Source organism: Panthera onca, chromosome A1, assembly GCF_046562875.1.
Source record: "Panthera onca isolate mPanOnc1 chromosome A1, mPanOnc1 haplotype 2, whole genome shotgun sequence".
Taxonomy (NCBI): Eukaryota; Metazoa; Chordata; class Mammalia; order Carnivora; family Felidae; genus Panthera; species Panthera onca.
The window spans coordinates 54,326,083-54,338,512 of record NC_138339.1 but is presented as its reverse complement, the minus strand read 5'-3'; the positions used below and the strand labels follow the sequence as shown (position 1 = coordinate 54,338,512).

The window sequence follows — 12,430 nt, the reverse complement described above, 5'->3', positions numbered from 1 at the left end:
CCCCATAGGAAGAATCTCAGATACTGTAAGGCAACTCTGTCCAGTAAAAACAAAACGCAAGCCACAAATTCAAGCTACTAAGTTATTTTTAAAATTTATACTAGTCACATTAAAAAAAAAAAAAAGAACAGGTGAGGGGCGCCTGGGTGGCTCAGTCGGTGAAGGATCTGACTTAGGCTCAGGTCATGATCTCACCGTTTGCGGGTCCGAGCCCCACACTGGGCTCTGTGCTAACAGCTCAGAGCCTGGAGCCTGCTTCAGATTCTGTGTCTCCCCCTCTCTCTCTCTCTCTGCTCCTCCCCTGCTTGCATTCTGTCTGTCTGTCTCTCTCTCTCTCTAAAAAATAAATAAACATTAAAAAAAAATTAGTGAATACAGAGTACTTGGAATTACATCTGGCATGTCATACTAATCAACAAGTCAGAAGAGGCTGATTAGAAATACCTTAAGGCAAGGACTATTCCTTATTCATCACTGTAAGTTCCAGGACCTAGAACAGTTCTGGTACCTGGAAGGTGGTCAATGAACACTCTCCTTTAAGTTGTCAAGGGTGGTAGGGGGCGCCTGGGTGGCTCAGTGGGTCAAGCACCTGACTTTCACTCAGGTCATGAGCTCACAGTTCTTGAGTTCAAGCCCTGCATCGGGCTCTCTGCTGTCAGCGAAGACAGAGCATGCTTCAGATCCTCTGTCTCCCTCTCTCTCTGCCTTCCCACCCTCTCAAAAATAAATAAACATTAAAAAAATAATAATAAAAAGAGTGTGATGTGCTGCCCAGATCCAACTTTCAGAAATAAAAGGAATTTTGCCCAGGCTACTGGGAGTGCTGCCAGCAAATAGCCCTCAACTATCATCTCCCTTTGGGGACTGCTCAAACTAAAAACCAAAGGCTTGCTAAAAACAAGCACCTTTTCCAAGGTTGTTTGTTTATATGACAGGGCAGGCTTCTTCCTCCTTAGGAAAGACAGCACCAAAAAGCCATTCTTGCTCCAGAGGCGCTCTTTCTTATGTATGTATCCTTGGGCATGCATTGTGGATCTCCCCCTACCCCATCCCACTTCTTTCCCCTCCATTCCACAGGTGTTGACCCCGAAAGCATCCCTAACAAACATCCTCCCTGTTAATACACAAGCCACAGAACACAAGTGGTGATAATAAGAAACAAGAGCTGTCTGTTAACAGAAGAACTAAGACAATGAATAAATAACATTTACCAGTGTTTTCCTAACAATTTCTATTAACCAAGTCACTTGACATGTTGCCTGTATAGGGCACACCATGGATTATAACTCAGAGTCTTCCCACCAGCAGCTCATTTTTTCCAAGACGCATAACCAGGCAATGACAGAAGAAACGAGAATAGCTGCAAGCACTGAGACTCTTTCGAGAAAGCCTCTTTCTTCTTTAGGTTATCCAAGACCCACACGCTACAACCAGACGCATTCATGCCGGAGTGAGCCCAAACCACAGAGTTCTCTCGCATCTCGGACTTTCAAATTCTTAAATTTGCCCTTTACTTAAAAAAGTCAATGATTTCACCAAGAAAGTTTGATTAGTTTCTTTTACTTTCTGTAATGAAGTGCCATCCTTTTTACACTTGAAAGGATCTTTGTAATAATGCAACATTGATCTTTTGAATACAGATGAGCTAACCTAGATAATAGGATTTAGAATGAGAAAGACCAGACTGGTTATGATATTTAAGGCTCCAGTGCCATCAAGAGGAATTGTGGCATAAAACATGCTTCCAGAGACACTGATGCCGCATTAATAAATGTAGGATCATGTTTCCTCTTGCACATAGTTTTTATTTTGTTCAACATCTTGAGAGAAGTCAATATACTGTGTCCCTGAATGTCAATCACCCAGTGCAAAAAAAAAAAGGGGGGGGGGAGGGTGGAGATTTAGCTCTGAGATCTGTCTTCTCAAGTCTGCCGCTTTAAGCCACAAAGGTCGAGAACTGGGATTCAAACCTGATACCAGAAAGCAGTTCTGATAAAACTTTAGGGGAAAATGGGAAATCACTGATTCAAAAATTATTTTGCTCCAGACTCAGCTGAAGAACTGAAAAGGGGAGATGGAATGCTTTTGCTTTGGAGAATGAAATATTGTCTAGGAAGTAGGCTGCTATTTTTCCATCTCTACATCTAAGAGAAAGAGAAAAGAGAGCCATTTTGGTGATCTCATCCTCCAGGAAAGTCTGAGCAGAGAGACTTCCTAGGCACAGCCTCACACACAGCGGGTGGCTTGTTCTCCATTACAGCCTATGTCAGCAACTCCTGTGTATGGAGAAACATTTAGATTTAATGTCAGAACAGAATGAAAAAGGACTATCACAAAAGACCCAATCCAGTGACAAGTACAAAGGGACCCTACAGCCACCTGGGTGACTCAGTCAGTTAAGCGTCCAACTTCAGCTCAGGTCATGATCTCGCAGTTCACTAGTTCAAGCCCTACATTGGGCTCTGTGCTGACAGCTCAGAGCCTAGGGCCTATTTCGGATTCTCTGTGTCCCTCTCTCTCTCTGCCCCTCCCCTGCTCGTGCTATGTCTCTCTGAAAAATAAACATTAAAAAAATAGGATCCTACAAAAGGATGCCATTCATCTCTCTACTTATGGTACGTTTGAAATTATCCATTTTTAATTTTTTTAAATAAAAATTAGTAAAATTAAACTTTTTAAGTAAAAATTAATAAAATTAAACTTAATTGAAATCAAGTTGATTTTACTTATTTTGAGAGAGTGCAAGCACAAGCATGAGTTGGGGAGGGGCAAAGAGAAAGGGAGAGAGAGAATTCCAAGCAGGCTCCACACTGCGAGCGCAGAGACTGATGCAGGGCACCAACTCATGAATTGTAAGATCATAACCTGAGCTGAAATCAAGAGTCGGATGCTTAACCAACTGAGCCACCCAAGCACTCCTGAAATCATCCATTTTTTTTAAGAAATTAAGTGCAAATCTAGTGTGGGGAGCTGTAACTAAGTCACAAACAAAATCAAGTGTTAAGTCTGTGACACTAATTATAATATTTAGAGATGAGAGAGCTCAGTATGGGCTAAATTGATCAAAAAAGCCCTTGGGACTTGAATAATATAATAGCTAATAATTATTGATCTCTTACTCTGTAACAGGTGGCACAAGAAGCACTTCATATGGACTATCTCATTTAATCTTCATCAGGACTGTATAACGGAGTTATGCTTGCTTTACTGATGAGAAAAATTGAGGCCCAAAGTTAAATAACTCCCTCAAGAGTTTACAATTATTATTAGAACTCAGTTTATTAGATCCCAGAGCCTGAACCCCTCAGCAACTAAATCACATCAACTCTGAAAAGAGTAAGTAAGACTACAGGGGCATGGGACCAAGAATGAAGACCAAGGTATCCTAAGAGGCCCAGAGGGCAAGCCAAATTGAAAGATATAGGTTGGCATTGTGTGGGGAGACAAGCAACATAGAATCAAGCTTGGGGACAGAGTAGGATGCCAGACTTTGGAATCACAAATAAAGCCACAGGAATTGGGATAACTGACAGGAGACCAAGAGCAGGGATGTACTTACTGGAATGCTTTATGAGATAGGGACTTGGTTACCAGGTAAGATGGTAAGAGCACAGTACTAGATGCAAAATATGACTTCCCAGAAGAGCAACAGCAGGGCTGATTGATGCCCTTGTTATACCCCACTTGGAAACACAGTTGGTCCCAGGGTTTGGCCTTGGGCTCCCCTACGTAGGAATTCAATAACCTCAACTATAATGGTCAGTGCTATAGCCTCCAAAACATGTACCATGACATTCTGGCCCCATGAAATATTAAAAGGAAGAAGAAGAAAAGAAAGGAGGGAAGGAGGGAGGGAAGAAAGAAAGGAGGAAGTGTTTTAAATTCCTTAGGTCCAAACAGTGTGAGAAACCCTACATGCAATAGCATCTTTTGAAGGATTTATAACGCATACTAGCATATAAAACTCCATTTAAACAAGCAACCGTTTTCTTAACTTATTTAGCCACTGACCCTCAGAGGGTGCACTCTAGGAGGGAATAGTTTAAAGAAATGCAGGGGCAGAGAACCACATCCACACAGGCCTCAGGAGAAGGAAGAGTATTACACAAAGTGAGGATGGCCTGAGAAAAAAGGCATGAAAAGGAGCAAACATTAACTAGAAATTATGGCCGGGAAGGGTCAGAGATTCAGTTTGAAAAAAATTAGGGACAGATGACAAAGGATCCAGAAAGTGAGGGACAGAAGGTGGGAGGTTCCTGCACCGAGGAATCACAAAAGCAGCAAAGACCGAATGCACTGAATCTAAGAGTTCAAAATCTAAATTGGGAGCAAATGTTGGTGAGGATGGAGTGGGGTGGGGAGGTGGGACGTGTTTTTAACTCGATGGGCAGTACATACAGTAGACAGCCAGGGCTTCGAAATCAGACACTTCAGTGCGAATGTCAGCACTGTCCTCCAGCCCTACATCACTGTGACTTAGATGCTCAGTCTCTCTCCACCCCTCTCTAGCCAGGGAAATGAAGGTTTAAAGAAGGAATGTGACTTGCCCAACATTCCACAGCTAAAAAGCATCACAGCCGGGATTGAAAACACAGGTAGCTGCCTCCAGAACCCTAGGGCTGAACCATGATATCAGACCATCTCTAAGACATTTTCATCAGCAGCCCCTCAAGGCGAGAAATTCAGTGATTCACCAGTCTCATAGCTCCCCTGGTTCCTCAGGTCTCCATTTTCCCACTAGGAAGCAGAGAGCACCCTCTTGGCCTCCCTTCCCACAGGAAATCTTTCACTGGAATACAAAGTTACGTAAGATCTGTGATACTGTTTTTTATAAATTCACCAAACTCCACCTCTCGCAGATATATTTTTAAACCTTATTTATTTAATTTGAGAGAGACAGAGAGAGGGAGCACCTGTGGGGGAAGGGCAGTGTGAGAGAGGGAGGGAGAGAGAGAGTCCCAAGAAGGCTCTGCACTCTCAGCATGAAGCCCAATCCCATGACCGGTGAGATCATGACTGACGTGGCAGACAAAGGCAGAAGAAAATGACACATAAAGTTAAATTTCCTTATAACCTGCAGCCCATTGGCAAAGACTTGAGGAGGGCAGAGTAAAATGTGTCTCCAGGAACTCTCTACTGTCTTAATGCTAATGCTTTGCTGGGGGAAAAACAACCTTAGCTTGACAATAGCCAGGCCTCCAGGATCCTGTGACTCTTCTTTAGCATATGAAAACCTCACTGGAAACTTCCCATGGACTTTACCTCCTCCAACTCCACAGTGTATGCAGTCTCTTCTCCTGGTCCTGGGGCATCTCCTTCTGTCCCCGGGTCCTGTTCCTGTGCTTTAATAAAATCACCTTTTTGCACCAAAGACATCTTCAAGAATTCTTTGTTGGCCGTCAGCTCCAGACCCCGTAAACTCCACTATCACCCCCAAAAAACCTCATCAATGACCTGAGCTGAAGAGCCACCCAGGTGCCCTTTAGCCAACATATTTTTCTTCCAGACACTAGTACACTTTATTTTATTTCAAAGTAACAGACATACCCAATCCAGTTACAACAGTAGACACCATTCAGGTAACAGAACCAACACCCCTCCTTAAAGATATCTTCTGTGGCTTCTATTCCATGAGCAGCATGCTTTATTTAGCACCTTTGTTCAAGCTGCAATTCCCTAAAGCCAGCATCTGTCAATTTTCCTATTTTCCTGCTGCTCACCTCATTCCATAACCCACAGGTGATGTTCCATTGGAAAATTCACCAGTGCTAAGGGCTTTTTTTTCTTCTTCTTCCTCATCCCTCTTCCCAAATTTGACCCTGGGAGGCCTGGGGTGAACAGCCCTGAATCCCCAAGGGGTAGAGCTCCACCCGAGCTGCCCCACCTGGTTATCCGGTGCCCCGCTGCGGAGGCGCCCAGAGTTAGCAAAACGCGCTGCAGGCAGCACCCCTGCAGGTGAGTGTGCCTAGAAAGCCCGCCTGAGCCTCGGCTTTGACTTGTAAACAGAGGCTTTGAAAGAGCAAAGTTGTGAGTTTGTCTCCACTAAAGCAAACTTCCTCTGCTGTTTGCTTTGGGCGTTTTGCCGATGAATCTGCAGAGCAAGAATGGATTTCCTGTCTGTTCCTCCAATCCTCCTGGAGCCCTGCGGAGCTCAGCTGCCACCTCGAGGCTCCAGGACTGGCATCTAGCCACATCCGGGTCTGAGACCCCGTCCAAAGGGCTTTCCTCGTCCGCCCCACTTCTCCCTTAACCTTTTCTTCCCCCAGCCGGGTCAGGCAGTGAATCTGCAACTTACCAAAGCGTGCCCGTTCAGGAGGCTGCGTGGCACACCAGCCTGAAAACCCACCGCCCCCAGAGGAAGGTAAGACAAAGCCAGGAGCTCGCCGACCATACTGCGCTAAGCGGTGTGCCCAGATAACTCCGTGATTACCTTCCAGGGCTGCTGTGGGAGTTAAATGAGATTATCCCCATTCAACCAAGGGGATAAAAAGATCACCGGAGTGCTGCTGGTACTTTACCCAAGGTCAGCCCCACACCTGCCCACCTTCAAAGGCACAGCTCTCCCACGTGGGAAATTCAAGGTGCTAGCAGAGTAGCAGAGCAGGTAGTTTCCCTAAATGCTGCAGCAGGGAAGGCTACATTCAGGCTCATTTTCCTTGAGACATGTGGCTCCATGACTATACCTTCCATTTTTCTATTCTGAGACTGACATGGGTATTAAATTCTCATTTTCCTTTTTATTGTAACAAAAACAGTGCAAACACGGTTCTAATGAGCACCTCTCTAGTGTCAGGGAAACAAAAGGGGAGACCTGGGTATGTAATGACTACATATAGCCACAAAGAAGGTGGCTGTGGGCCAATTGTCACCCAGAGACTGTGCAGGCTAGTCATTCCGATTGTCCAATGTTTCAAGAAAAGCAAGACACTGGATCTTTAATAGAACTCTTTGCATTTAAGTGTTAGCAATTTTTAAAAATTAAATACTGCATGAGCCAATACAGCATGACAAACCAACTATGCTCAAAGGACACATGCTAGAACTGTCCACAGTTCTGCAGCAACCTTTGCATTATCCCACCTTAAGAAGATGCAACGGATTAGCTCTGACTTAAGACCCTCTGCATCCACAAGGGCCAGGGGACATTTGGAACCCAGCAGGACTAGACCTATCTGTGAAAGAGCTACTTCAGAGTTTCTGTGATCGTGGGGTAAGGAAGGTCACAGGGTCCCAACTTCAGAGAAAGCTGGCTAGATTCTGCCTACCTAATAGGTATGGAGAAAGACTAAATGCAACATTTTCCTGAAAGCAACAGCAGGAATGTAAGTCATATCTAAGGGTGTGGAGGGTTGGAAGAAGGATGGGCTTATGTATTATCATTGTGACATTTCCAATTAAATGCAAAATCAACAGAACATCTTCTGCCAGGGTCACGGTGGTAATGAGCACCCACCCCAGCTTGTTAGCACAACAATCTCTCAAAACAGCAAAAAGGAGGATAAATCAACTGCTTTTGCAGCCTTTATCAGCATAAACAAAGAGATAAAAATACGGCATAAAATTTTAACTATCTTCCCCCATTCTACCTGCAAATGTGAAATTCCCCTGTGCTTCGATAAAGGAAAAATACATCCAATGAAGTCTAACAAATGTGCCATCTGTTCAGAAAGCAGAAGGCAGGCATCTTTTACATGTGACACCACTGCCCTCGTGTGGTTTAAAAACATAATGCCAAGGAGGCTTGAAAGGTTATGACTAAAAATTGTACTTCTCATAAACATAAATCATTTATAACATGGAACAATATATGAAAAAAACTTTCATTTTAAAGAACACAAATATCACTTATATTAAAACCTCCATTCAAATCAGACCCTGGACTCAGGGTTTCATTCTGCACTGAGTTTTCTTATGAAAGGGAGAAGAAATCAAGAGGGGGAAAATGTCATTAGGAAGCAGCTGAGTACCAAGGACGCACAACTCTCAGACCTAATCATGAAATCAGTCATTTCCCTGCTACCATGCCCATACCTGGCTTCGCACCTCACCGCCTTGCTGCATGGATCCTGCAAAGGTGGAAAAAAGACCTTTTACTTTCCACTCATTTATTGGCTCCACCATTAGTTTTGTGCCGCCACACTCTGGCATGGCAGATCCATCGTGGCGAGATAATCCCAGAAGCTGTTCCTGGGTAAGTATCTCCTGGGGGAGTGGCAGGAATTCAGTGCCCAGACGAAGAGGAGAAAGGCAAACTCTCCAGCTTGGTGAACTGGACAGAAAGGAGAAAACATTATACCTGAAACTACATAAATAATACCTATATTTTCTTCTCTCCTCCACTGACTACAGGGAGATGGGGTCAGTTAATGAACAGATATTTAAAATGGAGTATCTATAGACATAAAACAAGGTGTCAGGCGCACTCAGGATAGAAACTTCTCTGAGCCAACTTTCTTACCTGTAAAATGAGGATAATGCTTTCTATCTAATCCTTACCATCACTCTATGGAGGGATAAGATAAGGCTTTCATCCTCAAGATTAGTTGAAGGCTGTAGGCTTTTACCATGATATTCTAGTTTAAATTGGGTGCAAGTATTAGATTTAAATTTTGTGAATGTGATTTTTTAGGTATTAATCTGAAAACTGAGTAGGTTACTTCAGCTTTGTGACTTAGTAACACATGCATGCCTGGTTCTTCCCAGTAAGGGTTGAAATCAGGCCAGTTTGCTGCAAAAAGGCAAGAGCCCTCAAGCTCCTCCCCAGGGGAACCCAACAATAGCTGTCCCGTCCATGCTCCCAGAGTCAGTGTTGGGAGTTGCTGACTGAACAGCTGGGTCCTAACAAACTGAAACCAGAGCACTTCTGAGGGCTGCAGGCTGTGACAAATCCCCAGTCCCAACTCCCAATGCCTGAAACCATGCCTCAAGATTGAGAACCTTACTCCCCGACTAGTGACCAGGGGGCAAAATAGCTGGTGTTTGTTTTATTTATATCAGGCATGTCTGCTGCTCTCTGTGAATGCCCAATTCAGTTAAAGGGAAATAATTAGCTGTTTATTTACTCCACCTTTAGAAGTAAGAAATTAGTGTTTAATCAGACCTGCAATTAGAGTGGCCCATTGAAGATTCACTTTGAAAAGACAAGACAGTACTCTTTGAGAAAAATGGGCTTTGGCATCAGACACACCCAAGATCAAGGCCCACCTCTGCTACTTACCAGCTGTGTGATCTCAGCAAATTAATTCTCATCTTTGTTTATATTCTAATCTAAAAAATGAAGACAACGTTTTCTAACTCTCGGGTTTGTGTGAGAATGTATTCATGCCTAGAAAGATCTTAGCATAGTCCCTGGCACATCACACATGTTAAAGAATGATAAGAAAGCTAGCACTGTAAATAAATGAAGCAGGCTTTGAAGGCCAGGTGAATTTTAGCTTGGGGTGAGCAAAAGTATCGAAGCCAGAAAGCCTCCGGATGTGATTTAGACTTAGTGGCTGTGAGGGATGCAGACGCTCCAGCATCAAGACCAAGGGCAGGATTGGGAGTCAGACAGCCTGGCCAACATGACCCACAGCCATTTGTAGAACATTTACTTCTTCCCTTGTAACCTGTCAGGAGCCACTATCGATCATTTCCCTTCCCTGCTGAGCCATCCCAGCAGCTGGGCTGACAAGGGTGAATGGCGAAGTGATGGCTCCTAACTAGAAGGTTTTCCCACCGCCACATTTCTCCGGCTGCCGCTACAGTCTTTTCACACCAGGGTGACCAGCCCTGCCCCGGAGTGTTTCAAATGTGGTCCCCCTAGTGCCGCTGAAAGGCAAGCCCACGACCTTCTTTGTTTCCTCACTGTCAAAAACTGGGCAGATGGGTTAGCCTTCCAGTCCCTTGTCTCCCTTCAACCTAGTGTCCGTTCTCTACTTTGTATTCCAGGCCCTTTTATAGACCAACTCCCGACAGGAATCTTGGCCCCTGATCCCTCATTACCTTTTCTGTGAGCCTCAGTCCCAACTGCTCTTTGCAGATCCACTATTCCTTTCAATCACTCCACCTCCATTTTTTCTTTTCTTTTCCTTTTTTGTTCCTTTGCCAGTGAAATATAGCCCCCTTTGACCTACCTCGTCTGTATCACTTTCCCCAGTAAAAATTGAAACTGACTGAAGCCCCAGTCTCAAGCTGGAGTTCTATGTTAGGGTTTGTTTTTTTTTTTTTCTTTTTCTTTCTTCTTCTTCTTCTTTTTTTTTTTTTTTTTTTTTTTTAGTTTTATTGTGATATTTACGTATCATAAAATGTACCACCTTTAAGTATATAATTGAATGAATTACAGTAAAATTACGGAGTTGTACAGTCATCACCATAATCTAATTTTAGAATATGCCCATCAACCTAAAAAGAAACCTGTTTTACAGTCAGTCCATATTCCCACCCCTTAGACATTTGAACATTTCATATAAAAAAGACAATGTGTGCACTTTTGTGTCTGGGTGAGCTGGGTTCTTTTTACACATCCTAGTGCCCTTGGGCATCACGTTGGACAGCCTAAGTCCATATATCCTTCTGCTCTTGTTCCCTCACCTGTTAGGGAAGATGCTTGCATTTCTTAACAAGCCTGAGCACTTTCTACATATAAGGCTCTGGGCTTAGCCTGGGGATACAGTGGTCAGCAAAACTAGATACAGTCCTTGCCCTCACCAACCCACACAGATATGCATTTCACCCAAATATATTTAAAGTTATCAATGTGATTTGTTCTACAAAAGAGAGACAAATATCTTGATTTTAATCTGAGCTAACTTAATGTAGTTTACACTTACCGCCTATTACCAAGAGAGTTAGCATCTTGAAAAACAGACTTTCTGGTCACAGTGGAAATGTTTTTGCTAAAAGTAAGCATGGTATTCAATGTAATCCCTATCAAAATCCCAGCTGCCTTTTTTGCATGAATTGACAAGCTGAACCTAGAATCCATATGGAAATGCAAAATACCTCAAATAGCCAACAATCTTGGAAAAGAAAACCAATGTCAGTCCCAATTTCAAAACTTACTACAAAGCTACAGTAATTAAGACTGTGTGGTACTAGCATAAGAATAGACATATACATCATCAGAATAGAATTGGGAATCTGGAAAAAAAAAGTGATTTTCAACATGCGTGCTGAAATAATGCATTGGGGGAAAGAACAGTCTTTTCAACAAATGACGCTGGAATGACTGGATATCCACGTGCAAAAATTAACTCAGATTAAAAAAAAAACTTGGGGCGCCTGGGTGGCGCAGTCGGTTAAGCGTCCGACTTCAGCCAGGTCACGATCTCGCGGTCTGTGAGTTCGAGCCCCGCGTCAGGCTCTGGGCTGATGGCTCGGAGCCTGGAGCCTGTTTCCGATTCTGTGTCTCCCTCTCTCTCTGTCCCTCCCCCGTTCATGCTCTGTCTCTCTCTGTCCCAAAAATAAATAAAAAAAAAAAAAAACAAAAAAACAAACAAAAAAAACTAAACATAAGTGTTAAAAGCATAAAATTCTTACAGGAAAACATGTAAATCTTTGTGACCTTGGATTATGCAATGGATTCTGAGATATGACACCAAAAATATGAGTAAAAAGAAATAAATTAGACTTCATCAGAATTGCAAAATTTCTGCATCAAAGGACATTATTAAGAAACTGAAAAGACAACCTACAGAAGGGAGAGAATATTTGCAAATCATATTTCTGATAAGAGTCGAATGTCCTATATAAAGAACTCTTACAACCCAACAACAAAAAACAAACAATCCAATTAAAGATAGGTAAAGGACTTGAATAGACATTTCTCCAAAGAATATATACAAATGGTAATAAGCATATGAAAAGATGCTAGGATTATTAATAAAATATAATTTCATTTTATACAAAAAAAATCACAGTAAGATATCACTTCATGCCCATTAGGATGGCTATGATCAAAAAGACAGACAATAACAAGTCTTAGTAAGGATGTATAGACTTGGAACCTTCATACATTGCTGGTCGGAATATAAAACAGTGCAGCTGCTATGGGAAACAGTTAAATGGTTCCTCAAAACGTTAGACATAGAGTTTCCATATGACCCAGCAAATAGAACTATACCAAATAGAACTGAAAAAAATACAGCCACACAAAACTTGTGCAAAAATGTTCACAAACAGCAATATTCATAATAGCCCCAAAGCAGCAACAACCCAAATATCCATCAACTGATGGGTGGGTAAATAAAAGGCTGTATACTTATATAATGGAAGATTATTCAGCTATAAAAACTAATGACGTACTGATACATGCTCCAACATGGATGAATCTTGAAAACATTTTGCCAAGTAAAAGAAGCCAAACAAAAAGACAGAAGCTCACATAATGTATGATTCCATTTATATTAAATGTCCAGAATAGGCAATTCCGTAGTAATGAAAAGCAGGT

At 42.7% G+C, this 12,430-nt stretch overlaps 1 long non-coding RNA gene across 1 annotated transcript; it reads right to left on the bottom strand.

Moving 5' to 3' along the window:
* Positions 1–10,192: 10,192 nt before the first annotated feature.
* On the bottom strand, positions 10,193–11,592 carry LOC145715654 (uncharacterized). Its single transcript, XR_014138045.1, has 2 exons — positions 11,488–11,592; positions 10,193–11,252 (listed from the first exon to the last, which is right to left on the bottom strand). It is a non-coding gene; the product is annotated as an uncharacterized LOC145715654 (long non-coding RNA).
* Positions 11,593–12,430: the final 838 nt, after the last annotated feature.